The sequence below is a fragment of the Protopterus annectens genome, chromosome 5.part0, assembly GCF_019279795.1.
Source record: "Protopterus annectens isolate FY-2018-M chromosome 5.part0, PAN1.0, whole genome shotgun sequence".
NCBI lineage: Eukaryota > Metazoa > Chordata > Ceratodontiformes > Protopteridae > Protopterus > Protopterus annectens.
In genome coordinates this window covers 1,213,918,869-1,213,939,113 of record NC_056735.1, presented here as the reverse complement: position 1 = coordinate 1,213,939,113, position 20,245 = coordinate 1,213,918,869, and the positions used below count along the sequence as shown (strand labels likewise).

General features: G+C 37.8%; 1 protein-coding gene across 1 annotated transcript in view; it reads left to right on the top strand.

The window, feature by feature from the left end:
- NDC80 (NDC80 kinetochore complex component) overlaps nt 1-20,245 on the top strand; it is a 2,583,329-nt gene that overhangs the window by 1,544,462 nt on the left and 1,018,622 nt on the right. The window lies entirely within an intron of this gene.

Sequence of the window (20,245 nt, the reverse complement as noted above, 5' to 3'; positions counted from 1 at the left end):
TCCTTCCTCCCAATGCCCTTGCATTTTGATGGTAAGCCTCCTTACTCTGATATCTAGTCTCACCTCTTCAGGTAACTACCACAGAATACGTATTTCTGTAATAATCAGCTTGCTGAGAACACGTTTCCACTTTGTATATATACTAATTTTGTGGGTTTTTTTTTTTTCACTTTGAGCGTTACTTTTCAAAACTACCATAACTATTAGTTTGAATCTGTTCTTTTTCTTGTCTTCTATATAATTGTCAAACCCTTCCTATGTAAATATGTTTCTAGTAATACTGTATTGTTTTTGTAAACCTTGTACTCAAGTTCTTGATTTTAATCTCTGTTGACAATGTGTTAAATTCTTTATTCTCTTTGAATTAATAGTGTAATTGGAGCTTATCTCCCCAGGCCTCTACTGAAAATGGATATGTAGCCCAACTGGATACTTGTCTTTTTTCAGTAGAGGCCTGGGGAGATAAGCTCCAATTACACTATTAATTCAAAGAGAATAAAAAATTTAACATTGTCAATAGAGAATTAACATCAGGAATGGACATGTATCCAGTTGGACTAGCCCATATTCCGCGGTGGTGCAGTGGTAGCGTTGTTACCTCACAGCAAGTTCTCCCGTTCTATTCTCTGCTTGGGTTGGGAGTGCCTTCTGTGGGGAGTTTGCCTGCCCTCCCCGCTGTTGAGTGGGCGTTTGAAAGACATGCATTGAATGGGTGTGCCTTCATTGAAGGATGGGCTTCGGGCTGGCAACTCGACACCATAAAAACCAACTGCCAATCATTAGCGGACTGGAGTTCCGCTGTGGCGACCCTTAACCGGGAAAAGCCGAAAGACAAACAAACAATCCAGTTGGACTAGCCTGGTCAAAAAATGTAAAATAAAATAAAGAAAAATAAATAAATAATGCAATTGATACTTAATTTCCACAAATATTAAGTAAGCAACCCCCCCCCGCAAAAAAAAATTTTTCTCTGCATACACTGCCGAGTAGTGTGTTTTCAGTACATTCTTTTACTGAGCCAGTATCATGGAGTCAGGTTTGCAGAGTACTGTTTTCTTGTAATTCAAAAAATGAGATAAGTAGCATGTCAGGAAATTACCAAAATAAACATGTCACAAGACAACTGTTCCTCTGAAAGAAATGAGCGCACACACATAAATTAACAGTATAATGTCTTGCATATAGAAATAGGGTTAAATCAAAAGTACGTAGTAATAAAACGTACTGAAGTACTCAGGATTTTTCTGAAACTTGCTTTCAAAAATTAATTTTAAAGTGTTTAAATAAATCTTTCTACTGCCGGCAAAATAAATAATTCTTAATGCAGGCAGTGGAGAAGAAATTCAGATCGGAAGTCTCTTCCTTGCAATTCTGAGCTGTTAATTGCAGTGACAGTTTTAACACCTCTGTGGTAATGTGGGGGAGGGGACTGTCAGTTCATGTTGGATTACAAAAGAACACCTAGAACAAAGACCTCCAGTTTAGCTACTTCTCTGCTTGCAACTAAATAACTTCAAAGTATAGTGTAAAGCAAGCCCTGACCAAAACATAAACGGGGGTGATTAGCAACAGAAAAGAAGCAGCCCTCTTACGGAAGGAATACAAAATGGCAGTGTGCCACACATTCCCCACTATATGCCAGTGGTATGGGAATTCACAGTTACTTCCTTGTGTCTGGCATGAGTCATAGAAAAAAGACTTGAAATGTTTTGTAGGAAAGAGAAAGGCTTGAAGCAGAATATCACGTTGATATATCAAGCCCTATTAGTAGCCATGTTGTGGTAAACAGGCTAAAAATTACAAATAAAGCACATAGAGTGATTTTGAGGTGGTAAAATACTCATTCTATGTAGCCTCATCTCCCCCTACAAAAATCTGGCCTGAAAACAAACAAAGACTAAAAAAAAACATGTTTTTTTAGTTATAGGGTGGAGTTTTCCTTTAATTGTTTTGTTTTATAGATGGACATTTTTAAATGAGAGCATTTCTGATTGAGGTTTGATTAATTAGGGTACTGATTGGATGAGCTTTGCTTGTGATAGGTAAGAGTAAATTTATAAGGCTTCATTTTTTGTATAATTTATGTGAAGAAGTCTTTATCGTATTAAAGGACGATAGTGTTTATCCTTGTCTATGCTTTATTAAACTTTTCTGTGTGTGGCATTGTTTCTGGCGTTGATTTATTGTTTTAATTAGTTATGGCCAGAATCTGTTTGATTTACGTCTGTGTGTATGTGTGTATGTAAGCATATTAGACACACGCACACACACACACATATATATATATATATATATATATATATATATATATATATAAAAATAGTCGAGTGACTTTTATAAAGACGTGCAGGTAGGTGCGTGCGTGAATGGGTGGTTGTTAGTCTGGCACCTCAGCACCGTAAAAATCCACTGCCAATCATTACCAGACCCGAGTTCCACTGTGGCGACCCCTAACAGGGAAAAGCTGAAAGACATTAGTTTTTATATATATGTATGTGTATATAATATGTGTGTGTGTGTATATATATATATATATATATGTGTGTGTGTGTGTGTGTGTATATATATATATATATATATATATATATATATATATGTGTGTGTGTGTGTGTGTGTGTGTATATATATATATATATATATATATATATATATATATATGTGTATATGTATATGTGTATATATATATAGATATATATATATATATATATATATACACACACACACACACACACACGTATATACACACATATGCGTGTGTGTATACATATTTATAAATATGAAAGAAAAGAAAAATAGATAAATAAGGAAATTGAAATGGTCAGGGATTCTGTCCTCCACAATGGTCAGCTGTACTCTTGTACACTTTCTCTTTATCTGATGAGGTTTATCCAGACAGCCTTACAACACAATTTGCAAAGTCATTCCATTAGCCCCATTTTGACCATGACAGGTGTGGTTCCAATGTGTCATATTTTGGCTAAAGTTGTATGTCTGTCCCTTCAGGATCCCATAGTTTCATTTCTTTGGCAAGCCTCATTTAGATTCAGTTCCTTAAATTTACCTGCGCTTTTTCTCCACCTCTGAAAGTCAATAACTGATTTTTCATTCAGTGTGGTATGGGTTATTTTTTCTTTACGGAAACTTAATAAATAAATATATATATATATATATATATATATATATATATATATATATATATATATATATATATATAAATGGGCTTCATCAGCAGGCTTTGACTTTTTCACACCTGATATAGCTTACGTTTTAGGGCACCTTTTATAAATCTTTGAATCTGGGCTCAATTCAAGTTTCATTGATAGCTATTTCCAGCTTCCCTTGCAGCACAAATTAGTTGCCCATCATGTCTTTAAAAGTTTGCAAAAACTGTCTGCAGTTAATCATGTTAAAGACCCTATTCCTCTGTGGGATCTTTAGTTTTGTGCTTGAGACACTGACCATCCCATCTCCCCTTTTCAGTCAGTATCATTTGCAGAATTTAAGTATTTGCTTGGAAAGCATTTTTCTTTCTGATAATCACATCAGCTAAAAGGATCTGTGAGCTACTAGCTGGATCAATTGATTGTCCGTACCTGATCTGTCATAAAGAAATGGTGCTTATGTTAATAAATCTTTTCTTATGCTTACGGTACTTACTGAAGCAATTCTCACTCATTCATATGTATTCATTTTTTCTTTCCAAAATACTGTACCAGAGGTGTGCACCTATTAAGCTGTATAGATCTGTGTAGCAATTTAAGAGTTTATAGAGCTAGAACTAAAATTTCTTAGCTATTTAGTTCTAAGTTTCTTATTAGAATAGGAAATAAAATAAGTAAAGTGACCTTGGCTAAATGGCCAACAGGTGCAATATATTTTGTTAATAGAAAAAAATACAAGTCTTTGTCTTTTCTTCAACCAGAGCAGTTGCTGACTGACAGGCCACCTTTTTCCCTATAATGCCAGCTTGGATGATATTTGTGTAGAAACTGTTGTTTCAGAGTACCAGATCATTCTTTGTGTCGTAGAAACCTCAGGTGTATGCCTATGGTGAGAATCACCCAAAAAGTATTTGTTTTGAACTGTCCTGTTTGTGTTTTGACTTGCTTATAGCAGCTATGAAAGTTACTATAGCAATAGCTGTAGATACAGTGGTCTAATCTTGCTAAAGTACTAAACCTTCTCCTTCCTTCTCTTTGCTCACTTGTACTGGATGTTTATTTTTGTTGGGAGGACACACTCTGTGGTACTCTGCAGGTAAAAAGGAAGGGCAGTAGCCTAAGGTTCTAGGTGCCAAGTTGCCCTAGTGCTTGCTGGGGTTTTTTTTTTAGAGGACGGACCTACGCATCTAAATTGTTAATGCTGAGTATGTAACTTTAGTATGCGGCTGATTACACCGTAGCTTTTTGAAGTATTCTAATAAGACGTTAGCAGTAGCAGAAGAAGAGGGTTTTAATTTCCAGGGTAATTTTCTTATAAGGATAAATCATTCTGTTGAAGTGAAACTTATCTTCTGTTAATGTTTTGTTCATGTTATTAAATCTTATCAAGTGAAGACAGACAGCATCTCTAAGGAAGTGGTGACTAAATTCATCAGATAATTCCATATGGGGATGAATTAGGTTTGGGTTAGACTGAGACAATTTCCCTGCACTAATCAGGTGTGAATTATTATGCTAGAACACATTTGGATCATATTTGCTTCTAGTTTAAGACATTATTCTTGACTCTTAAGTATATTTCTAACCTTATTTTAAATGTCCATGAGTTGGGTTTACATTTGTTTCACCCTCCATATGTGATGGTTTTGGCTCGTGATGAATTTAATAGCATATGTTTTTCAGCATGTTCTAACCTTTTATTGCACCTAACTGGAGGCATGATGTTGAGTAATGAGTAATGCTTGAAGTGAACTAATAAAGGTAATTACAGCATCATGTCTAAGATATTTGAGTGGATTCTAATTAATGCTGTTTAGACTGAGGGGTCCAGGGAAGTAAATATTGTAGGAAGAAATGTCCAGGGAATTGTTATGGCTAGGCTTGTATAGGCCCTAGGGCCGATAGCCTAGTACCAACCTATGAGACTATGCAGTCTCACATTTTTAGAGGTGACATTTTGTATCTAGTTTCTACACACAGCTTTTTTTGGATGTATTTAAATGCTACAAACTGGTGAGAGGTGTTGCCATTTATATATATATCGTGTACAGAACAACTCAGTAAGCAGCATTTTCTCAAACTGTAGGCTCCACATCACTCAATAAAATCCAAGGTTGCCATTTAACCCTATCCTTCCTTCGCTACCACTCATCAAAAGCTGCACTTTTCAGATCCTTGGTCTCACTCATTAAAGAAATGACATCTGTAATCTCAGGATAATGGTGGGTCTTCAATGTCTGGTGTAAACCTTTTTAGCTGTTAAGCATAACAACTTCAGAAGGTTGTATTACATTAGCACTAAGACCTGAATGTTAGGAGAATCTACCAAAATAAAATACTTTTGTAAGTTCATATGGCAGTGGCGGCTGGTGACTTCAAATCAAAGGGGGGCTGCAGGAGACAGCTGAATGGGTGGGGTCAAGGGGAAGGGGTGTGGCCAACCAGAAAGGGGAGGAGCTATGCTCAAAACCACAAAAACTAACTTTAATTAAATACGCTGCCCTGGGTGGAAAACCATCATTATGAGAGTCCAATCAAGACAAAAATAAGTGTTGAAGAATAAAAATATTTCAATGCATTGGCTGCATGACAGCTTACTTAATATTTAGATGGAAACAAAAGGTTGTGAGGCATGAAAAAATAAATTATTTTTAAATACATTACTGGAATGCCAGTCAAAATCAAGTACAAGCAAAACCAGAAGCACTCAACTCAAACCACTTCTCCTTGCACTGCAGTTCTAATTATAATTTATATTCAGCTTTATTAAAGTTCCAAGTAACATGCTGAAAGTAGAAATCTCTGTGATGCCCCCACTTGTAAAAATGTTTCTTATCCAAAAAAGACCTGCTGCCTGAGAACTGTCTACTTGTTTCATGGGGAAAACATGTAAGTAAAAAATGAAAAGCAAACAAGAAACAAGCTCAAGATACATTGCTTAAAGGATTACTGTACAGGTTATGGACCACACATGACTGGCATTCTGTTTAGTTTACGGGTAAAGTCTGTAGAGATGACTGGAAGTCTCCAACAGGTGTAATGAGCTTTTTAAAATAATGGAATCCTGTCCTTTAATACCAAAGGCTTATACATTATCTAGTCAAGTATTCTCTGCATGGCAACAACAGAAAGGCTTTCAATGTTGGCAATTCTTTAACAGTATGCTTATTAAAGCTTATTTGCATCTTACAATCTCAGACAAGCTTACATTATGGTCATTAAAGCATTGCTACTTAAACACAGAGCAACAGACACTTTGAGTAATAAGCATAAATCAACAGTACAAAAATGACAGAAACCAGACATTTCTGCAAAATCAAGGACAGATGAAAAGCCACTGTAGTACTTGTGTCTACCTTGGATGGGGGACACTGCATTAACTACTCTTTGCCTTGCTTGGACACATCCAGAGTCAATACATGGTGGAGTGGGGTGCAACAAGTATGTCACAATTTGAAATGTTTCTGGCTGACTGTGATGGCCCTGACATGTGTCATACCTCTCAACCTCAGCGCAAGAAATCTGGACAAAGCCATACACAGAAGTGGGACAAATGCCCACAAATAAGGACAATTTTTAAATATTGCTCTAATAAACTTAGAAAGATAATAGAATAGGTCTTGCATTAGTATGACTTTTCTGAAGGGTATAAAATCTGAAACTCAAATGTCTGTCATTATTTTCTAACTTCAGTCTTTAGTGATTTGTCACTAATTTGCCAAAAAACACAATTTTATAAAAAATGGACCAAATGTGATGCAAAAATATAAAATAGCCACACAATACAGCTGGGAACCTGTCAAAGAAGGGACACTTTAATATTAGTACTGCTAACTTGAGCAGCTGACAAAATAAAAGAATCTACATGCATTTCAAGTAATCTATAACTTTGATTATTACAGTTATTCCTTAATTGTAAACCCTCCATGTTTTCTTCCAAAATTGCTATTTTGCGGAGGGATTATTAGGGGGAAAAGCAACATTTTAAGCCAAAATCCAAAACAGTTGAGAGGTTGGCTATGCCTAATTCTATAAAGCAGTTTATTTGCATGTACCTCTCAACCTGTTAATGCAGTAAATCTGAACAAGGCCAAATGTACTGGGGCAACATATAAACAGTACTAAAAATTGCTTTTGTAGAAATTGAGACAGTTGATAGAATATCAGTTCTTACTTTTGCATGCATTTTTCTGAAGGTTATGAAGTCTGAAACTCAGTGTATCATTATTTAGTGACTTAATTTCTAAATGAAACAAAAACAAAATCGGAAAGAGAGCAGTCTGTAACACGTCCTGGAGGTCACCCAGACAAGCAGATGCTGACAACAGTTGCCTGAACGCAAATTTATTATTTAAAATAAGAGCGTTTTCGCTGTCAATAGAAAAAGGCAGCTTCTTCAGAACAATATATGAATCCTTCATTCATATATTGTTCTGAAGAAGCTGCCTTTTTGTATTGACAGCGAAAACGCTCTTATTTTAAATAATAAATTTGAGTTCAGGCAACTGTTGTCAGCATCTGCTTGTCTGGGTGACCTCCAGGACGTGTTACAGACTGCTCTCTTTCCGATTTTGTTTTTGTTTGGTTTTTTTTATTGCCGTTTCTTCTTCAGTTAATTTCTAAATGATTTGCCAGAAAACTACAATTTTTATGAAGAACAAACCAAAAATAAGAAGCAAAAATCTATTCATTCTTTGAAAATCTAGACAGTTGGGAGGTATAGTTCAGCTGGGCCTGTCTGAGTTTGCTGCCCTTCCCCCCTGACAAAATCACGGTTGAATGGAGCCTCTGCAGCCATTTCAATGAACCATTACTTGGCTGTTTCACTCCATTTACCATAAACACTAATGTGCATACTGCTTTACTTGTATGATGAGTTGGACTTCATTCGAAAGTTTTATTTTGTATTTTACAGCACAAACACCAAGTCATCTACTAAATAAAGCAATGCAGTCTCACAATGAAAACTTAGCATTAAAACTTCTCTGCCCTTGAAACCCACATTCATTGAAACAGCATTGAAACCCACATTCAAAGAAAATACATTTTGCCAGTGGCAGATAAAGATTAATTTTGGGCTGTTTTCAAATCATAGGCCCCTTGCATATGAAACATACATGTGCTCTTTGATGCACCTTCCTCATTGTACTAAATTATATTCCTTGTACAATATATTACAGTTGTTAGAGGGCATTTTAAATTTGTTTTGAACATTTTTCCAGTAAGCAATGAAACAAAATGCATGCACCCATAATGACAAAACTGCCCAGTTCAGAACATTTATCATAAAAGTCTACTCAGACTTCCGCAGTCCACCATTATCAGTAAATATGCACAATTCTACAGTCCACCGTTATCAGTAAATATGCACAATTCTACAGTTCACCATTATCAGTAAATATGCACAATTCTACAGTCCACCATTATCAGTAAATATGCACAATTCTACAGTCCATTATCAGTAAATATGCACAATTCTACAGTCCATTATCAGTAAATATGCACTCTCTCTGAAGAAGTAAAAATCATCTAAATAATTCCACATTAAAGAAATCTGTAACTAATGAAGAGGTTGCTGCTAGAAAACACCTTTATATTTCATGGTTTCATTGAAAAATAAAGTGCCTGTTGCCCCTCAGGAATAAATTGGCTATATTACATTAAAAAAATGATAAGCTAGTAATATTGCAAGAGATGGATGGCAAACTGATAACGGACTCATAGTTAGTATTTTCACCAAGGAGAACATTCTCAATACAGCAGCATCCACCCCTTGTGGGAGTAGAACCCACAGCCTTCTGCATCAAAGTTAAGTACACAACTTGTGCTATTAACAAGGTAAACCAACTTCACTTAAGCAGCACTAAACTTCTGTTCCCCTGCAGCTCTCAGCTCCTTGTAAAATCTACTCAATACTCAACTTCGCAGCACAAGAAAACTGGAAAAAGCCAAAATGTATTGGGGGGGGGGGTCAAAAGCCCAAAAACCAGGGACACAAACATTGCTTGTATAATCTTGGAAAGTTGCTAGAACCATACATTTTACTGCCAAGCTCCCTGTGCAAAACAGAGCAACATACCACTACGCCAAATCAGCTGCTTCGTAAAAGAGGAAGACTGAAACTTAAATGGCTATCATTTAGTGAATTCAGTTCTCACCATAGCTGTCAACCTCTTAGTACAAAACACCTGGACAAACCCAGTAATGAGGGAATACAGCCCTCAAACATTCAGTGAATTCAGTTCTTGCCATAGCTGTCAACCTTAGCACAAAAAACCTGGACGAAGCCAATAATGAGGGAATACAGTCCCAAAAATAGGGACACATTTCAAATATTCATCTTATAAACTTAGAAAATTGCTAGAATTAAAGGTTGTGTTACGGTTGTGTTACTATGTATTTTCTGAAGAACATGAAGTCTGAAATTCAAATGCCTGTCAATTTTACTGCTGACAGAATAAAAATTTTCAGCAGAGACCCAGGGAGAAATACTGCAGACACGTCTTTGTAAAATGACAGGGCACCAGAGCAAATCCACACAAACGCAGGGAGGAGATGCAGACTCCACACAGAAGGCAGCCCAGCCAAGAATCAAACCAGAAAACCTATAGCTGTGAGGCAACAACACTACCACTGCACCATCAAATATGCAAGGACTTAAACATTCAGATTCCTGAAGTCTGAAATTCAAATGCCTGTCAATTTTATTTAACATTTGTTAATCAGGACAGTCTGACTTGGAACAAAAAAAAAAAAAAAAAAAGAAAATCAGCAGAGGCCCAGGAAGAAATAATGCAGACATGTCCTTGTAACATGGGAGGACACAAAAGCAAACTCACACAAACACAGGGAGAAGATAAAGACCCCACAAAGAAGGCACCCCAGCCAAGAAGCAAACCTGAGAACCTGCAGCTGTGAGGCAACAATGCTACAACTGCCCCATCAAATATCAAGCATTGCAACATTTACAAACCACAGATATGAGGAACAGATCAGATCAAACATGAGGCAAAAATCTGCAGTTTTTTTTTTCCCACAAATGGTGGTGGGTAGGGAATTAAGGTCTTTAACACCTGCATACAAGGTACAGGGTTCAAGCCTGAGGTATTCCCTCACACACACACACACGCAAACACCTGTAGTAGCAAACCTCAAAAACTAAATATACTGCACTGGGTGTCAAACAGTTGTCATGAGAGTCCAATCAAGACAAAATGAAGTGTAGAAGAATAAAAATATTTCAATGCATTGGCTGCATGACAGCTTAATATCTAGTTGGAAACAAAAAAGGTTGCGAGGCATGAAAAAATAAATTACTTTTTTTTAAATACATTAATGGAATGCCAGTCAAAATCAAGTATAAAAAACAAGCAGCACTCAACTCAAACCACTTCTTGCACTGCAGTTCTAATAATTTATATTCAGCTTTATTAAAGTAACAAGTAACATGCTGAAAGTAGAAATCTCTGATGTCCCCACTTGTAAAAATGTTTCTTATCCAAAAAAGACCTGCTGCCTGACATCTACTTGTTTCATGGGGAAAACATGATCAAAGTAAAAAATGAAAAGCAAGCAAGAAATAAGCTCAAGATACATTGCTTAAAAGGATTACTGTACAGGTTATAGACCACGCGATTGGCATTCGGTTTATGGTTAAAGCCTGCAGAGATGACTGTCTGTAAGTCTCCAAGTGTAATGAGACTCTTAAAATAATGTAGTTCTGTCCTTTATTACAAATACTGGCATATGCATTTCAATACCCAAGGCTTATACATTATCTAGTTAAATATTCTCTACATGGCAACAGAAAGGCTTTCAATGTTGGCAATTCTTTAACAGTATGCTTATAAAAGCTTACTTGCATCTTGCAATCTCAGCCAAGCTTACCTGATGGTCATTAAAGTATTGCTACTTAAACACAGAACAACTGGCACTTTGAGTAATAAGCATAAATCAACAGTAGAAAAAATATGACAGAAACCAGACCATTCTGCAAAAATCAAGGACAGATGAAAAGCCACTCTAGTACTTGTGTCTACCTTGGATGGGTGGGATTCTCTGCACATTTACACTGCATAACTACTCCTTGCCTTGCTTCGACACATCCAGAGTCACTACATGGGGGAGTGGGGTGTAACAAGTATGTCACAGTTTGAAATGTCTCTGGCTGACTTGTGATGGCCCTGACACATTTGTCATACCTCTCAACCTCAGAGCAAGAAATCTGGACAAAGCCATACAAAGAAATGGGACAAAGGCCCAAAAATAAGGACAATTTTTAAAATATCGCTCTTATAACCTTAGAAAGCTAATAGAGGTCTTGCATTAGTATGAATTTTCTGAATGGTATGAAATCTGAAACTCAAATGTCTGTCATTATTTTCTAACTTCAGTCTTTAATTATTTGTCACTAATTTGCCAAAAAAAAAACACAATTTTATGAAAAATGGACCAACAAATGTGATGTAAAAATATAAAATAGCAACACAATACAGCTGGGAACCTGCCAAAGAAGGGACACTTTAATATTAGTACTGCTAACTTGAGCAGCTGACAAAATAAAATAATCTACATGCATTTCTGAAATAAAAGTAATCTAATTATTACAGTTATTTCTTAATTATAAACCCTCCATGTTTTCTTCCAAAATTGCTATTTTGCGGAGGGATCATTAGGGGAAGAGCAACATTTTGAGTCAAAATCAGGGACAGTTCAGAGGTTTGGCTATGCCTAATTCTATAAAGCAATTTATTTGCATGTACCTCTCAACCTGTTAATGCAATAAATCTGTACAAGGCCAGATATATTGGGGGAACATATAAACAGTACTAAAAATTGTTCTTGTATAAACTGGGACATAAATCTGGACAAGGCCAGATATATTGGGGGAACATATAAACAGTACTAAAAATTGCTCTTGTATAAACTGGGACATAAATCTGGACAAGGCCAAAAAAATTGGGGGGAACATATAAACAGTACTAAAAAATGCTCTTCTATAAACTGGGACAGTTGATAGAACAGGTCTTACTTTAGCATGGATTTTTCTGAAGGTTATGAAGTCTGAAACTAGGTGTGTCATTATTTAGTGACTTAATTCCTAAATGATTTGCCAGAAAAACACAATTTTTTATGAGGAACAAATCAAAAATAAGAAGCAAAAAATCTATTCATTCTTTGAAAATCTGGACAGTTGGGAGGTATGGTTCAGCTGGGGCTGTCTAAGTTTGCCGCCCTTCCCCCTCACAAAACCCTGGTCGAATGGAGCCTCCCTGCAGCCATTCCAATGATCCATTACTTTGCTATTTCACTCCATTTACCATAAACACTAATGTGCATACTGATTTACTTCTGTGTTGATTTGAACCTCATTTGAAAGTTATATTTTTGCATTTTACAGCACAAACACTAAGCCATCTGCTAAACAAACTTGGCATTAAACCTTCTCTGCCCTTGAAACTCACATTCACTGAAACAACATTAAAATTCACATTCAAAGAAAATACATTTTACTCGTGGCAGATAAAAATTAATTCTGGGCTGTTTTCAAATCATAGACCCCTTGCATATGAAACACATGTGTTCTTTGATACACCTTCCTATTGCTTTGAACATTTTTCCTGTAAACAATGAAACAAAACTGTCCAATTCAGAACATTTCCATCATAAAAGTCTACTCAAACTTCTACAGTCCTCTATTATCAGTAAATATGCACAATTCTACAGTCCACCATTATCAGTAAATATGCACAATCTCTGAAGTAGTAAAAAAGTCATCTAAATAATTCCACGTTAAATAAATCTGTAATGAAGAGGTTGGTGCTAGCAATCACCTTTATATTTCATGGTTTCATCGAACAATAAAGTGTCTGATGCCCCTGTGGAATAAATTGCCTAAATTACATTAAAAATAAGCTAGTAATATTGCAATAGGAAATGGATGGCAAACGGATAACAGGCTCATAATTAGTATCTTAACTTTCAGTACGGCAGCATTCATCCCTTATGGGAGTAGAACCAACAACCTTCTGCATCAAAAGCAAGCACATAGCCTGTTGTGCTATTAGCACTAAACTTCTCTTCCCCTGCAGCTCTCGGCTCCTTGTAAAATCTACTCAATACTCAACTGCATCTCAACTTCACAGCACAAGAAGTCTGGAAAAAGCCAAATTTATTGGGGTGGGTCAAAGGGCAAAACCAGGGACACATTAAACATTGCTTGTATAATCTTGAAAGCTGCTAGAATAAAATGCTGTGTTACCACGGTACCACCATACATTTTACTGCCAAAGTCCCTGTGCAAAAAAAGAGTCAGAACATACCACTATGCCAAATCACCTGCTTTGTGAAAGAAAAATGCTGTGTTACCACCGTACATTTTACAGACAAGGTCCCTGTGCAAAACAGTCAAGAGCAACATACCACTACGCCAAATCAGCTGTTTTGTGAACGAGAGGAAGACTGAAACTTAAATGGCTATCATTTAATGAATTCAGTTCTCACCATAGCTGTCAACCTCTTAGCACAAAACACCTGGACAAACCCAGTAATGAGGGAATGCAGCCCTCAAACATATTCAGTGAATTCAGTTCTTGCCATAGCTGTCAACCTTAGCACAAAAAACCTGGACAAAGCCACTAACAGGGTATTACAGTCCCAAAAATAAGGAAACATTTCAAATAGTCACCTTATAAACTTAAAAAATTGCTATAATAAAAGGTTGTGTTACTATATATTTATTGCTAGAATAAAAGTTGTTTTACTATGTATTTTCTGAAGACTATGAAGTCTGAAATTCAAATGCCTGTCAATTTTACTTGTGATGGAACAAAACAATTTTCAGCAGAGGCCCAGGGAGAATTACTGTAGACACGTCTTTGTAAAATGGCAGGACACCAGAGCAAATCCACACAAACACAGAGATAAGATGCAGACTCCACAAAGAAGGCACCCCAGCCAAGAATCAAACCACAAATCCTCTAGCTGTGACTCTGAGGCAACAATACTGCCACTGCACCATCAAATATGTAAGAAATTAAACATTCAGAAACCTGAAGTCTGAAATTCAAATGCCTGTCAATTTTATTTAACATTTGTTAATCAGGACAGTCTGACTTGGAACAAAAAACAATTTTCAGCAGAGGCCCAGGAAAAAATAATGCAGACATGTCTTTGTAACATGGGAGGACACAAACGCAAACCCACACAAACACAGAAAGAAGATACAGACCCCACAAAGAAGGAACCCCAGCCAAGAATCAAACCTGAGAACCTGCAGCTGTGAGGCAACAATGCTACCAGTGCACCATCAAATAAAAGCAAACCCCACACAAACACAGGGAGAAGATACAGACCCCACAAAGTAGGAACCCCAGCCAAGAATCAAACCTGAGAACCTGCAGCTGTGAGGCAACAATGCTACTACTTCACCATCAAATATCAAGCATTGCAACATTTACAAACCACAGATATTATGAGGAACAGATCAGATAAAATATGAGGCAAAAATCTGCATTTTATTTTACAAATGGTAGTGGGTAGGGAACTCAAGTCTTTAACACCTGCATACAGGGTACAGGGTTCAAGCCTGAGGTATTCCCTACCACACCACCATGAGCACCTGGGGCATTTACACACACACACACACACACACACACACACACACACACACACACACACACACCCCTGTTCTCCATACTAACCGGTTTCACAAGCACAATATATTCAACACTTACCTGCCCTCCATTCTAACCGGTTTCACAAGCACCATATATTCAACACTTACCTGCCCTCCATTCTAACCAACGTTAAATCCAAACCCCTTCCCGCGCAATACTCCAACGACTCACACACACACACACACCTGTTCTCCATACTAAACGGTTTCACAAGCACCATATATTCAACACTTACCTGCCCTCCATTCTAACCAGTTTCACAAGCACCATATATTCAACACTTACCTGCCCTCCATTCTAACCAACGTTAGATCCAAACCCCTTCCCACGCAATACTCCAACGACTTGCGAGAGTAGATCGCAATCGCATCCAAACCCTTTCCCGACGAGACTGCAGCTCCCATTCCTGCTGCTCGTGTTGCAGTCCGGCCGTGCTGTATAATCCCAGCATGTCTGTGCACTTTAAAGTGCACAGACGTCTCCTCGCTTTTCCCTATCAGTCCTGCCGGACTGCCGTGAGCATGCGCATACAGTAGACCAGTAGTCTGGTCTACTGCGCATGCGCGTAGTCCGCGAAATTTAAAACTTTTTTTCTTTTTATTTTTTTGAGTTCTTTTGAGTTCTTTTTGTTTTGAGGGGGCTGCAGTCCGGCATTCCGATAGCACGGGCCGCCCCTGTCATATGGACTAGAAGTCAGTCTATTAAAAAGGTCTTGCAGACCACATTTAATGCTCTGCAGGCCTGGGCATTCCCATAAATCATGTTTACAGTGAACAGTGGAGATGTCTTCACATCTCCAGCAAGTTGGAAGAACCCCAGGGAACATTCCATGGAGCCCATATGGTATGTAAAAAATTTTGAAAGGCATTGCCAACCAAAAAACCTAAATCTTCACGATTTAGTTACATAGCGAGGAAATGATAAAAGTTCAGCTCACTGCTGGGGAGTGAGGCATATTTTATTTTGAAGTTCAAAGTAGCTATTAAGAAGAGTGAGAAATTTATATAATCTGTTTGCAGATCAATATGCATTTGTATATACCTGTAAGAAGCTTATCCAATTGATTGCACTAGAGTATAAATGCTGAGTATGTGCGTGCCTGACTGCCATTTCGTAGTTAGCTGTTGAGATGTAAGCATGTATGTTTGTAAGCTCCGTTTGTTAACTAGTTCTTTTGTATTTAAATATGCTGCTATCCATCCCAATGTGTTTGTATATATTAAAGCATCTGAACAAACCCCCAAGCCGCCTTATTTGTATTTAAAGACGAACAAGCAACACTGTTGATACTAATAGAGCACACATGTATGTTTCACTTGACTTTAAACAACTGTGAAACTATAGGAGGGTGGACAGTATAATCTTTCATTTATGAATGGGACACTTGGAATATTAATGGACATAAACATGTGCTAAATACATTTTGTAAATTTTATACAACAAATGTGGATCTGATGCTATCCGTGTCATTATTCATCACAGATGGCTCGTGGTTCCGACCTTGGATTCGAGCCAGCAACTTCTCAGACAGATCCAGAGCTCAAGCTCCTCCCTTTCCCACAATCCCTTGCTACGTTCTAACCCCCAGATCTCGTTGCCACTGAAACGCTTCAGACATGGTCCAGAGTTCTCAGGCTAGCAGATAAGTGATTTCTTTTCTTGAGATTTTTTTACCTTTTATAAGTTAACTTTTCTGTCTCTTGGTAGTTAGCTAGCTAGTTAGTTTTCCTCCCCTTCCAGTCGACTATCTCTGGGCACCAGGTATGTCCTCAGTCTTTTCCAGTCTCTAGGCATCACAGTGAATCTTCCCAAATCCAATCTAGTGCCCAGACAAAATCTGGAGTTCATTGGAGTCCTACTGGACACAGTATCGGAGACTGCAGCACTGACTCACTGCAGGGTGCAGGTAATTCGAGATCAGGTCTCTCGTTTGCTAGATCTATCATGCCCGTCTGCTCACCTGATCCTCCAAACATTAGGTTCAATGGTGTTTGCCATTCAGTTAGTCCATCTTGCCAGATATCACATGTGAGTTCTGCAGTGGATCCTGGCAGTCCAGCGGTCCATTCGGTCTCAACCCGTGTTCATATTGATATTTTTTATTTATATATAATTATATACGATATATGATTTATATATGATATTGATATTGTTCATATTGATATTTTGCTGCTGTTGTATTACCTTTTTCAAGATTGGGCGAGTTTTTCTACCATTAAGCTTCATTTGGCTGCCATATCTAATTCCCATGTTAATATTTGGTGCTTTCTACTTGGTTTGGACCGTGCATTCCCTCGTGCATAGGACTTGGTTTGCTCTGATGCTATCCGTGTCATTATTCATCACAGATGGCTCGTGGTTCCGACTTTGGATTCGAGCCAGCAACTTCTCAGACAGATCCAGAGCTCAAGCTCCTCCCTTTCCCACAATCCCTTGCTACGTTCTAACCCCCAGATCTCGTTGCCACTGAAACGCTTCAGACATGGTCCAGAGTTCTCAGGCTAGCAGATAAGTGATTTCTTTTCTTGAGATTTTTTTACCTTTTATAAGTTAACTTTTCTGTCTCTTGGTAGTTAGCTAGCTAGTTAGTTTTCCTCCCCTTCCAGTCGACTATCTCTGGGCACCAGGTATGTCCTCAGTCTTTTCCAGTCTCTAGGCATCACAGTGAATCTTCCCAAATCCAATCTAGTGCCCAGACAAAATCTGGAGTTCATTGGAGTCCTACTGGACACAGTATCGGAGACTGCAGCACTGACTCACTGCAGGGTGCAGGTAATTCGAGATCAGGTCTCTCGTTTGCTAGATCTATCATGCCCGTCTGCTCACCTGATCCTCCAAACATTAGGTTCAATGGTGTTTGCCATTCAGTTAGTCCATCTTGCCAGATATCACATGTGAGTTCTGCAGTGGATCCTGGCAGTCCAGCGGTCCATTCGGTCTCAACCCGTGTTCATATTGATATTTTTTATTTATATATAATTATATACGATATATGATTTATATATGATATTGATATTGTTCATATTGATATTTTGCTGCTGTTGTATTCCCTTTTTCAAGATTGGGCGAGTTTTTCTACCATTAAGCTTCATTTGGCTGCCATATCTAATTCCCATGTTAATGATGAGCCTACCATTTCTTCCAGATTGTGTAAAGCCTTTCTGAAAGGCGTATTTCTTCTTAGGCCTCCTCCATTCTGTCTCAACCCGTGTTCATACTGATATTTTTTATTTATCTATATTTATATATGATATATGATTTATATATGATATTGATATTGTTCATACTGATATTTTGCTGCTGTTGTATTCCCTTTTTCAAGATTGGGCGAGTTTTTCTACCATTAAGCTTCATTTGGCTGCCATATCTAATTTCCATATTAATGATGAGCGTACCATTTCTTCCAGATTGTGTAAAGCCTTTCTGAAGAGTATTTCTTCTTAGGCCTCCTATTAAGGATCCATCTCCGCCATGGGATTTGACCTTGGTGCTGCAGTCCCTAAAGCAAAATCCTTTTAAATCGTCTGGGTCATGTGATATTAAATTCCTTTCCTGGAAGATGGCCTTTTTAGTGGCCATTACTTCTGCCAAGTGGGTCTTGGAACTTCAGGCTCTGTGTATTAAACATCCATTCATGATGTTTCATAAGGACAGGGTGTTCCTTAGAACAAATCCTTCCTTTGTCTCTAAAGTGGCCTTGGAAGCTAATCTCAATCACTCGATTCATCTACCTGTTTTCTTCCCTAATTATTCTAATAAAGAAAATGTAGTTTGTATTGTTAAGATGTTCACAGGCAATTACGTTTTTATTTAAAAAGGACTGAGGAATTCAAAAAGTCAGACCAACTCTAATGGCCTTCTCTCAAAACAGAAGGGGCCAGGCAATTTCCAAAGTGACCATTTCCAGGTGGATTGCTAATTCTATTTTTCATTTATGCAAGTCGGCATTTAGAGTTATCCAGGCCAGTTAAGGCTCATTTTAGTATGTCTGTTGTCATGTCCTCAGACGTCTTGGCTAGACTTTCCATTGATACAATTTGTGCTGCTGCGACTTGGTCTTATCCACATACTTTCATTTTGCATTATAAATTGGACTTGGTGTTTAGGAACAGGGCTTTCCTTTGGTTCCCCTATGCTCCAGCATATTCTTCCTTGAGGTCACCCATGATAGTAGCTGGAGACTGACACATCGTTGGTGATAAATAACATGAATAGCATCAGACAAAGAGTTATGTGCTTACTATAACTTGGCATCTGTGCTATATAGTGTCATTATCTCATTCCGCCCCTCACTTCTGGGGGTTCTGGCGAGGCTGATTTGGCTTATACTGAGTGGGAACATTTTTGGCCTTCTAGGTAGGCCACGGTGGTGCAACGGTTAGCATTGTCTCCTCACAACAAGAGGTTCTCCAGTTCGATTCTCGGCTGGAGTGCCTTCTGTACGGAGTCTGTATGTCCTCCCCGTGGTTAAGTGAATTTAAGACATGCAGGTAGGTGCAAGCGTATATGGGTATGCCTTCTTTCAAGGTTGAGCACTGGGCTGGGAACTTGACACCGTAAAAATTCACTGCCAATCATTACCGGACCGGAATTCTACTGTAGTGACCCCTAAAAGGTGAAAGACAGTTTTTAGTGCAATTGTTTCTGTATTTCTACTAATCTAGGAAACTCAATCTGAGGGTTAAAAGGTAGCAAGGGATTATGGGAAGGGGAGGAGCTTGAGCTCTGGATTTGTCTGTGAAGGTGCCGTCTCAGATCCAAAGTTGGTTCCAACACCCATCTGTGATGAATAATGACGCTGGACAGCATAGATGCCAAGTTATGGTAAGTATACAACTTTATTTTTTTTTTTATGCTATGGGTTTGATCTTGGTTACTGGCATGTAAGAAAGACTGTTTGGAAGTTAGGATTCTGAGGTACTTATTACGCATGAACAGTAATTCCACTTTTAAATGCCATGGCCGTGCATGTGAATGAACTACGTAGGTGTTAATAAGCTTGGGGAGCAGCAGTATATATTGGACATATAGTAAGGAACCCTTGATATCTTATAAACTAGAACACTTTATATAGAAAAATCCTAGTATGGAAGTCCAGCAATATTTCAGATTTCCTAGTTGAAGGGGCAGAATGTGGTTTTAGTTGAGCAACTTTAAAATAATCTCTCTGAGTAATGAAGACTGATAATAAAACAGGGTATCTTAGTAAAGGCATCGCATAACTTTAAATTTGGTAATTTTATACACATGATTTATATTTAATTTCATCCTGTTTGTGTGAGGTGTTGAGGCTTTGCCTTCCACAAGAAATGCCATTGGTAATGCAGCAAATTGTATGCTTTGCATTTTTAGTGAATATCAGCATCTCTTTAGACCATTATGCTGTGCTTTAATGATCATGAATAT